Source organism: Lacerta agilis, chromosome 11 (genome assembly GCF_009819535.1).
Source record: "Lacerta agilis isolate rLacAgi1 chromosome 11, rLacAgi1.pri, whole genome shotgun sequence".
Lineage (NCBI taxonomy): Eukaryota > Metazoa > Chordata > Lepidosauria > Squamata > Lacertidae > Lacerta > Lacerta agilis.
In genome coordinates, this window is record NC_046322.1 from 9,776,247 (window position 1) to 9,789,393 (window position 13,147).

At 44.8% G+C, this 13,147-nt stretch overlaps 1 protein-coding gene across 4 annotated transcripts in view; it reads left to right on the forward strand.

Annotated features, from left to right (window-relative positions):
* Positions 1 to 13,147, forward strand: part of CTIF (cap binding complex dependent translation initiation factor) — a 177,415-nt gene that overhangs the window by 108,286 nt on the left and 55,982 nt on the right. The gene's annotated exons all lie outside the window — the stretch shown is intronic.

Below are 13,147 nucleotides of genomic sequence, written 5' to 3' on the forward strand. Positions count from 1 at the left end.
ATTGTCAGGGGTCCTTTACCTTTAAGGTGTGGTACATGGCCAAGCAAGGGGGAAGATGGGTTATTGGCCTGGTTTGCACATTGTGATAAGCCAGGCTGTGGCTTTGGTACAAATGCATGACCAGCTTGTGATTTGCCTGGAGCAAGACAAACTGTGAGCCTGGGTTCAAATGACATAGAAGAATTGTAGAGCTGGAAAGGACGACAAGGGTCATCCAGACCAACCCTCTTTTTGCCCAACGTGAGGCTTGAACCCATGACCCTGAGATTAAGAGTCTCATGTTCTACCAACTGAGCTTTTCCAGGTGTTCATTCCAAGGCATGGTTTAGCAAAGTACAGCAAAACAAGTAGAGCCGGGCAAAGTATTATTATTATTATTATTATTATTATTATTATTATTATTATTATTATTATTTTCATTTCTATACCTCTTTATATTTTTAAGAAAAATTACAAAGTGGTTTACAGAATATTAAAAACATCAATCAAACATCAATAAACCAATCTGAAGAAAGTCAAATATAGAGTATACAGTCAAAGCAACATAATTAACAGAAAACTAAAATATTATCTTAAAGATTTCAAAATAAAACGTTACAAAGGAGGTCAACTACAGAATACATATTTAACATAAAGTTAACAAAAAAAATCTTAAAACATTTCAAAAGAAAACATTGCTAAGTGAAGTCAAATATAAAATGCACATTTAAAACAGCATAATTAACAAGCGAATAAAATATCATAAGCATGGCATGGCTGTTTGGCAGGCACAAACAGATGGGGCAAAAGAATCCAATAGTGAGGATTTGCTGTCAGGCATAGTAGCCGCATTCTCCTCTTCCCAGAGCCCACAGGCTTGTGTGTTCATTGTTTGGCTTAGCATGACATGCGAAGCAAGCCATCATGTAGGACAGGACTGGATAAAGGAGTTGTTGTTGTTGTTCAGTCGTTCAGTCGTGTCCGACTCTTCGTGACCCCATGGACCAGAGCACGTCAGGCACGCCTATCCTTCACTGCCTCCCGCAGTTTGGCCAAACTCATGTTAGTAGCTTCAAGAACACTGTCCAACCATCTCATCCTCTGTCGTCCCCTTCTCCTTGTGCCCTCCATCTTTCCCAACATCAGGGTCTTTTCTAGGGAGTCTTCTCTTCTCATGAGGTGGCCAAAGTATTGGAGCCTCAGCTTCAGGATCTGTCCTTCTAGTGAGCACTCAGGGCTGATTTCTTTGAGAATGGATAGGTTTGATCTTCTTGCAGTCCATGGGACTCTCGAGAGTCTCCTCCAGCACCATAATTCAAAAGCATCAATTCTTCGGCGATCAGCCTTCTTTATGGTCCAGCTCTCACTTCCATACATTACTACTGGGAAAACCATAGCTTTAACTATACGGACCTTTGTCGGCAAGGTGATGTCTTTGTTTTTTAAGATGCTGTCTAGGTTTGTCATTGCTTTTCTCCCAAGAAGCAGGATAAAGGATAAAGGAGAGGGAGAGCCAAAGAATGATGAGGGCGAAAGGCGGTGAACAGAATGTCTGGAATGGCATTGGTATAAGCCCCCCCAAACAATAACAGGGTTGAAAGACCAGGCAGCAGCAAAGAAAATTCAACTCCTTGTGTCCCTCGAAACAGCTTTTCTGGGCCTGTAGACCTGCAAGGAGTGTTGGAGGCCATGTAGGAAAAGGAGGGGAGCATTTTGTCTTAATCGGGGAGCCTTTGACCCTCCCGTTGTTGCTGGAGTCCCATCATCCTTGAACCATTGGCCATGCGGGCACATGAGAATCTCAGGTGACCCAGTTATCAACAGAGGAAATGAACCAAGTGGGTCACCAGCAGCTTACAAAACGCTTCTTTCAACAACAGCAGCATCAAAACAACACAAAAGCACACACTTTAGGTAAGGGTTTCAGTGGAAAGTAGGGCGCCATTTTCTCAGGATGTGAAGTTAATTAAACATCTTTAAAAACCAAACCAAACCAAAAATCACGCTAGTTCCACTTGATCATTTAAGTGGAAAGCCAAGCTAACAGTAGGAAGCCCACCTGGCCAAGACTGTAACTGGGAAGTTAGGGACATGTTTGTAATCCTGTTATTTAACAAAGGAACGTTGCTCGGGCTGTTTTGAACTCAATAAGATCCGCGATGGGGAACCTGTGGCCCTCCAGGTGTTGTTTTTCTCCCATTTTTGTTCCGTTTTGTTTCTAAAGTTTTGGAGGGCTTGTTTTCTAATTCATTGATTTAAGCTGAAAAGTGTACACACTTACTTAGGAATAACTCCATGGGGCTTCTGAGGAAAGATGCGCAGGATTGCACCACACGGAACTCAAGGTTCAGAGCCTCCAGCTGGCGCAGATTAGACTGCTCTTGGGGTCAGATTGCTGGCAGCATGCGACACTTCGCCTGTAACATTTGTGCTGTTTTCCTGTATGCTACCAGTGGATCAGGCCCACGGTTCTTGTGTTGATATGCAAAGCCCTGGGCAAACACTTGGAACACATAACCAGTTCAGGACATTTCATCTTCCTGCTCTTAGTAAGCGAATGGGACAGAATAGTGGCCCAGTCTCACCTCAAATCTCACAAACGTCAAACTAAAGTTTATACAGGCTGCTCTGAAGCCTTTTGTAGCTGCGATACATTTGACTGTGTTTTCGAATACCTTCAGTACTCCTTTAGCTAGTGATCTATCACAAGGATGAAAACCAGATATCGCCCAGTCTTAATAGTTACTTTAAGTCTTAAGAGACACAACACAAAAGGAGAAAAGGGAATAGGGTGGGAAAGAGGAAAATCAGTATATTCGGGTAGTTCATTATACGTGGGGGGAGGCGGGGATTATTGGCTTGTTTTTGTTCTTGTTCTTATGTATTTTGTGGTTTATCTTGTATTTTTATGCTGTGAACTGCCCTGAGAGATCTACAGATGGAGGGTGGTATGATGATGATGATGATGATAATAATAATAATAATAATAATAATAATAATAATAATTGGTGTTTTCATACCTCCTGTCAGTATATCCAGAGTTTCATTTATTTCATATTGTTACACAGCAAACTATATAATGACCAAAGGCAGTTCTGGGAGCCGAGGAGCTAGATGCAAGTTTTCCCCAGTCAGGCCAGTGGAGGGTGCCTCACCATCTCATTCTTCCTTCAAATGCAGCCGGGAGGAATTGCAGCTAAGCGGGCAGTCCTTGTAGTTAACAGGGTGAGCTGTGAGCAGAGAAACACCCCCCCCAAAAAAAGAAATCTCACCTTTGCCCAAAAACTCACTGTGTGGCCTTAGACGAGACACTCTCTCAATCTCAGCTTTTTCACCTGCCGCATGGGTACGGTTACAAGGTTGTACAGTGGTATCCCGGGTTATGTACTTAATCCGTTCCGGGTTACAGTACGTAACCTGAACAATTCGTCCTGCACATGCGCAGACTGAAAAAAAACCCCGAAAAAAACGCTCTGCGCATGCGCAAATCGCCTGCACGTCGGGTTGCGCTTCTGGGTTAGCGGAGTTCGTAACCCGAAAAGTACGCAACCCGGAGCGTGCGTAACCTGAGGTACGACTGTACCTGGAAGAGGGGGTACTGAGAAAATGTCCATTTCGCCTTGCAGCACCCCCTTTACGTAGTGTAGTGTAGTCAGCTCGTGAGGTGTTTGTAAGTTATGAGATTCTGACTGGGCTGGTAAGGTGTAGAAAAATTGCTTCGACATCTTTCCCTGGGATGTCGTGGGTGGAGTGGCAAGCTGCCCAGTTTTCATTCCTCCCTTTCATTGCTAGAAGAAGAAGAGCCTCGCGTGGAAGAGAAGGAGATGACAGACTGTGGCGACGTGTTTAGTGGCTGCTCCTTTCTGAAAGTAGCTGCTTGCCTTGCACAAATTTTCTTGACTCTCATTTTCCCCTCGCCAGCCCATTCCATCGTAACATGACTGCCTTTCTAACAGAAGGTTGCATTATTTTAGTGGTGCTCCCTAATTCCATAGCATACCAGTTTTATGTGCCCAGGTTCATGCAGAACCACATACCCGCTAAACACTTACATGGTTGAATAATAAATAGTAATAATTGTATTATTTGTAGCCCGCCCATCTTGACTGGGTTGCCCCAGGCAGCCTGGGCGGCTTCCAACATATACAAAAGCACAATAAAAGATTAAACATAAAGGGCTGCCTTCAGATGCCTTGTAAAGGTTGTATATTATCTCCTTAATATCTGATGGGCAGCTGTTCCACAGCATGGGCGCCACTACCGAGAAGGCCCTTGGCCTAGTTCCCTGTAACCTCACCTCTCTCAGTGAGGGAACCGCCAGAAGGCCCTCGGAGCTGGACCTCAGTGTCTGGGCTGAACGATGGGGATGGAGACGCTCCTTCAGGTATACTGGACCGAGGCCGTTTATGGCTTTAAAGGTCAGCACCAACACTTTGAATTGTGCTTGGAAATGTACTGGGAGCCAATGTAGGTCTTTCAGGACCAGTGTTATATGGTCCCGGTGGCCACTCCCACTCACTAGTCTAGCTGCCGCATTCTGGATTAGTTATAGTTTCCGAGTCACCTTCAAAGGTAGCCCCACGTAGAGCACATTGCAGTAGTCCGAGCGGGAGATAACTGGAGCATGCACCACTCTGGCATGTGGGCAGTCAGCCTGCATACTAGATGGAGGTGGTAGACAGCCGCCCTGGACACAGAATTAACCTGCGCCTCCATGGACAGTTGTGAGTCCACATTGAAAACTGCTGTAAGCCCCTCCTTTCACCCACTGGCTGAGCTGCTGTGATGTCATAGAATGTTCATGAGTATTCTAACAGCAGAGATGGGTCAATCATAAAATACTGTGAATCATTAGTCCAGTGGTTGTAAGGAAAGCAGAAGGCAGATTGTCTGAAGGGAAATTTTCAAAAGGCAAGTGAAGAAATCTGTGACTTGTAGCAACTAGACGGATCTTCGGCTGCACATCTCTTGTGATGGATCCGTGTAGGGGAACAAGTTACGATGATCTCACACTGGAAGGGCTTGGTGCATGCTTCTGAGCTTGACATGCATTTTTGCCAGAAACCGCAAGTCGGAAGTAACCAAATGCCATGGAAAATTGGGATTAGTTCATCCTTCCTGAGAGCCCCTGAAGGAGCTTACTGTGGCTGATGCTGGAACAGCCATTGTTTGTTGACTGCAAGTCCTGCTGCAAAATATTTTATGGGGAATAAAGAGACTGCGGAGGAATGGCTCATTGCCCTGGGTCAAAGATTCATGGAGATGTAAATAAAAACAGCTGTAACAAAAAAGGAGGAGGGGCAGGGAAATAGTTTAAATGCATAGACTATTTAGAAACTGTGAAGGGTGAAAGGGGACCAGGTTGTGACTCTGTGGGGCTCCAGCTGGGATTATGTGAGCAAGTGGGAGGCAGAGGCATGTGGGAGGAGTGGAATAATTTTAAAGTAAACTTAGCCGGTGCCCGGTCATTTGATCTCGGAAGAAGTTGACAGGTCTCTTTGTGAACTCGTCAGGAGTGCAAGAACTTTTAGCCGCCCAGTGACACAGAATAATAATGTAGAAATTCTGTACGGAGCAAGGAAGTGACGAAACGAATTATTCTATGCTTCTCTGGTCTCCAGTTTTTGAATATGCTGTTTCGCCCCATATTTTACACTGTTCCAGAGCAAATTTTTACATGTTAGATAGATAGATTTATTTATTGTCATTGTCCGTATATACACAGTATACACAACAACGAAAATCAAACACCCAAAGACCGGATTTACCATACACATTTGCACATATCTCCAACACTCTCATCCTTATTAAAATAATCTATTAAAACATAACATAATCCAGAGTATAACATAACCTATTAAAAGCATAGCATAACCTAAAAGCCTGTCTCATTCCTTACTACTCACTGCTTACTATTACTTACTACTGACCCTGAGATCATTATTAAGTGCAATCAATGTTCTGTGTAGACTCTGCGTTGTCTACTCAGAAACATAGTCCTGCTTGTAAGATTGCAGCCCTAAAATGAGGCTCCCACAACGGCGCGTTCAGAAGCCACATCGCATAGGAACAGTAGCCCGTGGGTGCTAAGGCATAGCAAATGCCATCATCATCATCGATGTGCATTTTAAAGCATTGCTGGCCATAGTTGCCATAGTGATGCTGTGGGCGGAGGGAGGATGTCAGAGTTGTGTTCTGTGTCTGTTTGTTTGTTTTTAAATAGATACCAAAAATGTATACATTAAACACAAACACAATAAACAACCGGCGGGGGGGGGGGGAGGAGAGAGAAACCACCCTGCAAACACAAGGATAGAAACAATAATACAGTACCATTAAAATCAGTGTATCTGAAGAAGTGTGCATGCACACAAAAGCTCCTACCAAGAATAATAAAATATAATAAATCAAATAAAAATTTTATTTATACCCCGCCCTTCCCAGCCAAAAAAAAAAAAACGGGCTCAGGGCGGCTAACACCAATTAAAATCACAGCAAAAAACATAAACACAATCAATTTAAAATAACAGATTAAAATACAAATTTAAAAATTCAATATTAAAACTGCAGTCTCAATTTCAATAACCCACCAATAAAAAATGAAGCATAAATATTAAACAGAAACCAACCCAAAGGCCAGGTGGAACAGCTCCGTCTTGCAGGCCCTGCGGAAAGATGCCAAATCCTGCAGGGCCCTGGTCTCTTGTGATAGACTGTTCCACCAAGTCGGGGCCAATACTGAGAAGGCCCTGGCCCTAGTTGAGGCCAACCTAGCATCCTTGTTGCTCGGGACCTCCAAAAGATTATTATTTGAGGACCTTAAGGTCCTACACGGGACATACCAGGAGAGGCGGTCCCTTAGGTACGAGGGTCCTAAGCCGCATAGGGCTTTAAAGGTCAAAACCAGCACCTTAAACCTGACCCTGTACTCCACCGGGAGCCAGTGCAGCTGGTAAAGCACTGGATGAATGTGGTCCCACGGCAAAGACCCGGTAAGGAGCCTCGCCGCGGCATTCTGCACCCGCTGGAGTTTCTGGGTCAGCTTTAGGGGCAGTCCCGCGTAGAGCGAGTTACAATAATCAAGTCTGGAGGTGACCGTCGCATGGATCACTGTGGCCAGATCAGGGCGAGAGAGAACTAACTTAGTTGGTCTCTAAGGTGCTACTGGAAGGAATTTTTTATTTTGTTTTGTTTTCACCATTAAAATTTGTCACCTTTGGTTAATTAACAATGATGTGGTAGCGATGTTCTGATCTACGAGCTCAGATGTGCTGCTCCTGCAATTGCAGACTTGGGGATGCTACCTGCACTCAGTCTGCTCCAATGTAACACAAAGACACTCCTGCTAGACTATCAAAGAGAGTGGTTTTCCAAGCAGTTTTCTGGTAAAAGACGGTCCAGTGTCTCATAAACTCAAGCCAACCATTTTTTTAAAAAAAAAACCTAAGCACGAATTCCTTCCATTACCACAGAAAACAGGTCAGCTCTTCCTCCGTTTAGCCAAACACAAGGGCTCAGTCTTGACAGCTAAGAGCCAGTTGGCCACAGAAAGGAGGTCTGACCTCCTCCTGGTGCCAAGGAATACAATTTTGATGGACAAGGTTGGTTTGGCAAACAAGCCCGGGGGACAGTTTTAGCCACTGACCAGCGAAGGCTAATGGCCACTTCCTCCAGCGAAGCACATTTTAAGCAGGTCAGCGCAAATTTGTTCTTTGCAAAGTAAAACAAATCTCTGTGCATTTATTTTATTTTAAAAAAAGGTTTAAAATAACACACGTTGTTTCTCCAGAGGGGAATTATTCCTGAGACTGGGGTGGGGATCGTGGAAGCCAAGCTTCAGAAAGATGATTGCTTGTTCTTAATGGCTGGTATAAGTTAAATATTTCGCTGAACTAAGATTTGTGAATCGCAGTAGTATTCACAAATTGCCTGCTCCTGTGCTGACACGGTTGTTTTATTGGTTTGCATGGTACTTTACAGAGATTGAGAAGACACATCCTAACCCCCAATGGCTAGATATCTAAAAATAAAGAGTTTTTATTTTTTTAAGTGGAGGGCAGTGGAGACAGGGATAAACAGGAGAAGAACACAGGAAGCTGCTGTATACTGAGTCAAACCACTGCTCTACCTAGCTCAGTATTGTCTGCACTGAGTGGCAGCAGTTCCCCATAGCTTCAGGTAGGGGGGCCATTCCTGACCCTATCTGCAGATGCCAGGGATTGAACCTGCAACCTTCTGCATGCAAAGCAGATGTTCTGTGTCTGAGTTCTGGTCCTTCCCCTATCATTGCTCCTGCTTCCAGTTACAGATCTTCTCGTTGAGCTATGGCCTTGAGGCACTGCTTAATGAACTTCTGGTTTTGCTCCCTGCCTGACAAGAAACATCTTCATAATGGCTGCTGCTGCTGTTGTGCAAACATAGGGGTTTTCTGGCTTCTGTACACAGATGATGTGTTGTGTGTGTAACAAGTGCTATAGGCCTGCACTATGTCCGTTAATGATAATTATTACAGAGAATGTTCTGTGCTCGTAAACCTGTCTGCCTTCTCCTCCTGCTGTTCTCCACGGTGAGAGAATCACTGGCAAGAATTTCAGGGAGAGACAGCAGTTGACTGCCTGGGTTTAGTCTATATGTGACTTCTGCTGGTGACAAAGCCTCCCAAACACATTTTGGCTGGGTTTGGTAGACAAATGTTGTTTCCAGTGGTCAGTGAGGTCCAGCTTTCTTGCCCCCTGCCCCCACAGAGACGATGTAAGTGTTTCTCTTAATACATGCAGTCTAGTTGTTGGCAACCGTCTCTCGGGAGACGATGGAAGAGTGTGCCTTTGGGAAGTCAAACTGTTGGAAGGTTACAGCACCTGCTGTGGTTGTGTAGAGACATGTTTTGTTGCAACTGGGGCAGATGAGGACGTCCGGTTGTGCTGCTGCAGAAGCACCATGGCGTTGCTTCTCTCTGTACTCCTCCCAGAGGTCATTCCTCCCCTGGTCACTGCTACAGATGCACTATCTCTGACTGCCCAACTCCAGGCACTGCAGTTGTCAGCAATGGATTCCCTCACAACAGGGTTAATGTTGCCAGCCTTCATGTCATATTTGCAGACGTCTTTGTAACGCAGAGTTGGGCTGCCAGTTGATCTAGTGCCGGAAGCCAGCAGCTGTACAGCACATCCTTGGGGAACCAACCATCTTCCAATCTGCAGACATGACCAAGCCAGCGTAGACGTCTAAACCACTGAGCCTCTTGGGCTTGCCGATCGGAAGGTCAGCAGTTCGAATCCCCGCAACGGGGTGAGCTCCCGTTGCTCTGTCCCAGCTCCTGCCAACCTAGCAGTTCGAAAGCACAGCAGTGCAAGTAGATAAATAGGTACCGCTGTGGCGGGAAGGTAAACGGCGTTTCCGTGCACTCTGGTTTCCGTCACGGTGTCCCATTGCACCAGAAGCGGTTTAGTCCTGCTGACCACATGACCTGGAAAGCTGTCTGTGGACAAACAGTGGCTCCCTCAGCCTGAAAGTGAGATGAGCGCCGCAACCCCATAGTGGTATTTGACTGGACTTAACTGTCCATGGGTCCTTTACCTTTACCTTTTAGACATCGCTGAGACAGCAGTGTGAACATGTTGGGATTGTGGATTTGGGAGAGCCCATCTTTGTTTGAAACTCTTGGAACTTATTTATGTATGCAACCACGGCGGCCCAGATGATAATATGCCCAGAAATGGAAGGAAGATACAGCCCCTACAAGGGAGACTGGCAGACTAAATTAATGGAATATGCCGAGATGGCTAACTTAATGGAGTTTGAAATCAGGAAGAAGTTTTTAAGAAAGAATTGGGGGGAAATTGAGGATTCTTGGAAAGTTTATTGCAAACAGCTAAAAACGTTAGCAGGATAAGAATAATTGCAGGAGGAAATGGTAAATGAATTATAAATTGGTTAAGATTAAATAAGGAGTAACTAGAATATGCAGCAGTAAAAGATAAAACAACAATGAACCATGGGAGGGGAGGGAAGTCGAAGTTGTGATTATGGTTTGGTTATATTGTTTTGTGAATTTGTTGTAAAATTGAAAATGAGGAATAATTTTTTTAAAAATGAAAATCTGTCTTAGAACAAAAGAATGGACTCCCTTACCCAGTGCTTTTTTCTGGGGGTACGAAGGAGTACGCATAGCCCCAAATATTTTGTGAATCTAAGTTTGGCCTCATTGAGGGGCTGTATTTCAATATGATTAGGAAAATGAGAATACCGCTAAACATAGTTTTAGAAAAGAAAAAATAACACTGTGGGCCTCACCCCTTACCTGAGGCTAAGTCGGGTTCTGGAGATTGTCTGACTCTGCCTTGGCAATGAACAACCTGTCAGGGAGAATTACTGCTACCAAGCCAGATTCTGGAGCACATCAGGTATTCCTGACCAGGAGGTCTGGGCTGCTACTTCCAAACACAGCTCTTTCCTCAGGCAGCTGGCTTGATAGACAGGAAAGCAAACCTATGCCTTCTAAAAGACGAATAAATAAACCCACAAATTAATTTTGCTCTGTAAAAACGAATGGCAACTAGGTGCCACTAGAGGTCACTGTTGCTGCAGGGGCAAAACCTCCCTTCTAGGAACATGGGGAGCTGCCTTATACTGAGTCAAGCAATTGATCCATCCAGCTCAGTATTACTTACCGGTATATCAACCTTCCTGCATGCCAAGTGCTGAACTATCACCCTTCCCCAGTGTGTAACCTGCCTCTTAGTGGTGATCCTGTGCAGAAGAAGAGGGTGCCGTGGGTTGCTGCATCTTCTCAGCCCCCTTGAAATATGCAAGTGCTCCTTCCCCACAAACTTTGCATTTCACGGCAATGGATTCTTGGCTAGTCAACACAGAGACAGAGGAGTCCCCTGGTTTTACAAGGACCTGAAGAAATAAGAACCTCTCTTGTTGGCCTGCAGCTCCATTTCCTGTTGACATTTCCTTCGGAAATTTCTGCACCGTGGTAATCGTTCAGGCCTTGGGAATCATTGACTTTCAAGAGTCTGAAGAGTTAAATGAAAAATGAGATCAGCAAGCCCTAAAATGCTGCCTATTCCTGTACAGTGGCACCTCTGGATGCGAACGGGATCCATTCTGGAGCCCCGTTCGCATCATGAGCAGTCTGCATCCTGAGCGCTGCATCTGCGCATGCTTGCCACGTGATTCAGCGCTTCTGCGCATGCGCGTGACTTCATTTGGCGTTTCTGCGCATGTGTGAACCGCTGAACCCGGAAGTAACCCATTTCGGTAGTTCGGGTTCAGCGGGTTCGTAACCCGTGACGAACGCAACATGCAGCGTTTGTAACACAAGGTACAACTGTACATGGAATTCCAGCGAAACAGTCCAAAACAGAATCGGCTCATGTTGTGATCAGCTCATTAGCTGCAGGTGAAAAATGTTTAATCGTATTTTAATTGGGATTTCCCCTTGCAAAACGGCGTGAGTGCTTAAGAAATCAATGAAGCTTTGAAATACTATTTTAATTAGAGCTGAGCTGAAATTTCACAGGAGACATTTCCCCCCTGAGAACCACTGAGAATTTCCGTTTTTTCTCTCCTGGAAAAAGGAGGTCATGATGCCATGAAATTGTCAGCAACGTAATGGGCACCACCTCTCTCTTCATCTTACTTACATCCAGTCTAGGAGGTGGCATGGGTTGTCAGCTTCCTCTGCCCCTGGCCTCAGTTTTGCCTTTGTAGAATTCAGCAGGGAGGAAAATGGGGACAAAACCAGAGTTAGTTGACTCTAGCGCCACCTACTGTTGGCCTCCCAGCTTTCCACCCTACCAGTTCCAATGGGCAACAGCCTCCACCACAATAGGTGAGAAAGGAAATAAGTTGTGCTATTCCCAGTAAACTTTAAAAAAAAAAACACCTTCCTGAAGAAATTTGTTGAAAAGGGCTTCCTGGTTTCTCTGTTAGCTAATAGGATGGAGACTTTTGAGAAGCCATTTGCCCACAGCTCTAATCTAATGCAATTTGAAACAGACAACATAACATGGAACTGCAAAAGTAGACAGTTCAGAGATGCACCAAATCCTGGCTCCTCTGTAACTTAAATGGCCTTCAATTTTGTTATTTATTATTATTATTATTATTATTATTATTATTATTATTATTATTATTATTATTATTATAAATCTTCTGAGTTACAACCAACAATAATGTGCCCTTTTTGGAAATCTGTGGTGTCTCAAGATGAGTGAGAGGATGCAAGACACCCTTTTGGGGTACATTTGCAGGCACAAATCTCTCTCCTCCCCCCCCCCCCCATTAGCTTCCTTTTGCAAGGGACAAGAGGAAAGTGCCCTTAGCTTTTCAGACCTCTGTGATGCAAAATGAGTAGTAGTATGGTGTAATTTGGGTGGGGAATGCTCCACACCAAACCCGTTTGCTGTTCTCCAGAATCTACGCACATGCGTCGTGGCACGTAACCACCCTCTGAGTGATGCAGAAACAGCAAAAGTAAGAGCAGATCAGCCTAGCGGTTGGAGCAGAGGGCTGGAAACCAAATATACCCCCCCAAAAAACCCAATTCTAATGAATAGAAAGTCTGCCTTCAGCAATTCAACTACCCTCTCCGAATCATGCATTTCTCACCTGTGATATGATAGCCATGTTCAAATATATCAAAGGATGTCATATAGAGGGGGGTGAAAGGTTGTTTTCTGCTGCTCCAGAGAAGCGGACACGGGGCAATGGATTCAAACTACAAGAAAGAAGATTCCACCTAAACATTAGGAAGAACTTCCTGACAGTAAGAGCTGTCCGACAGTGGAATTTGCTGCCAAGGAGTGTGGTGGAGTCTCCTTCTTTGGAGGTCTTTAAGCGGAGGCTTGACAGCCATCTGTCAGGAATGCTTTGATGGTGTTTCCTGCTTGGCAGGGGGTTGGACCGGATGGCCCTTGTGGTCTCTTCCAACTGTATGATTCTATGATTCTATGTGCAGAAGGTTCAAGTTTCAATCCTAGCAACTTCAGTTAAGATGCTTAGGCAACAGGAAATGGAGAAGACCTTTGCCTAAGACCCCAGACGGTCACTGTCCGTGGGAACAGACAGGATTAAGCTAGATGGAGCAGTTCTCTGACCTCTGATAGGACAGCTTCCTGTGTGCATTGGGAAACCATGCATCAGCAACAAAATCTATACC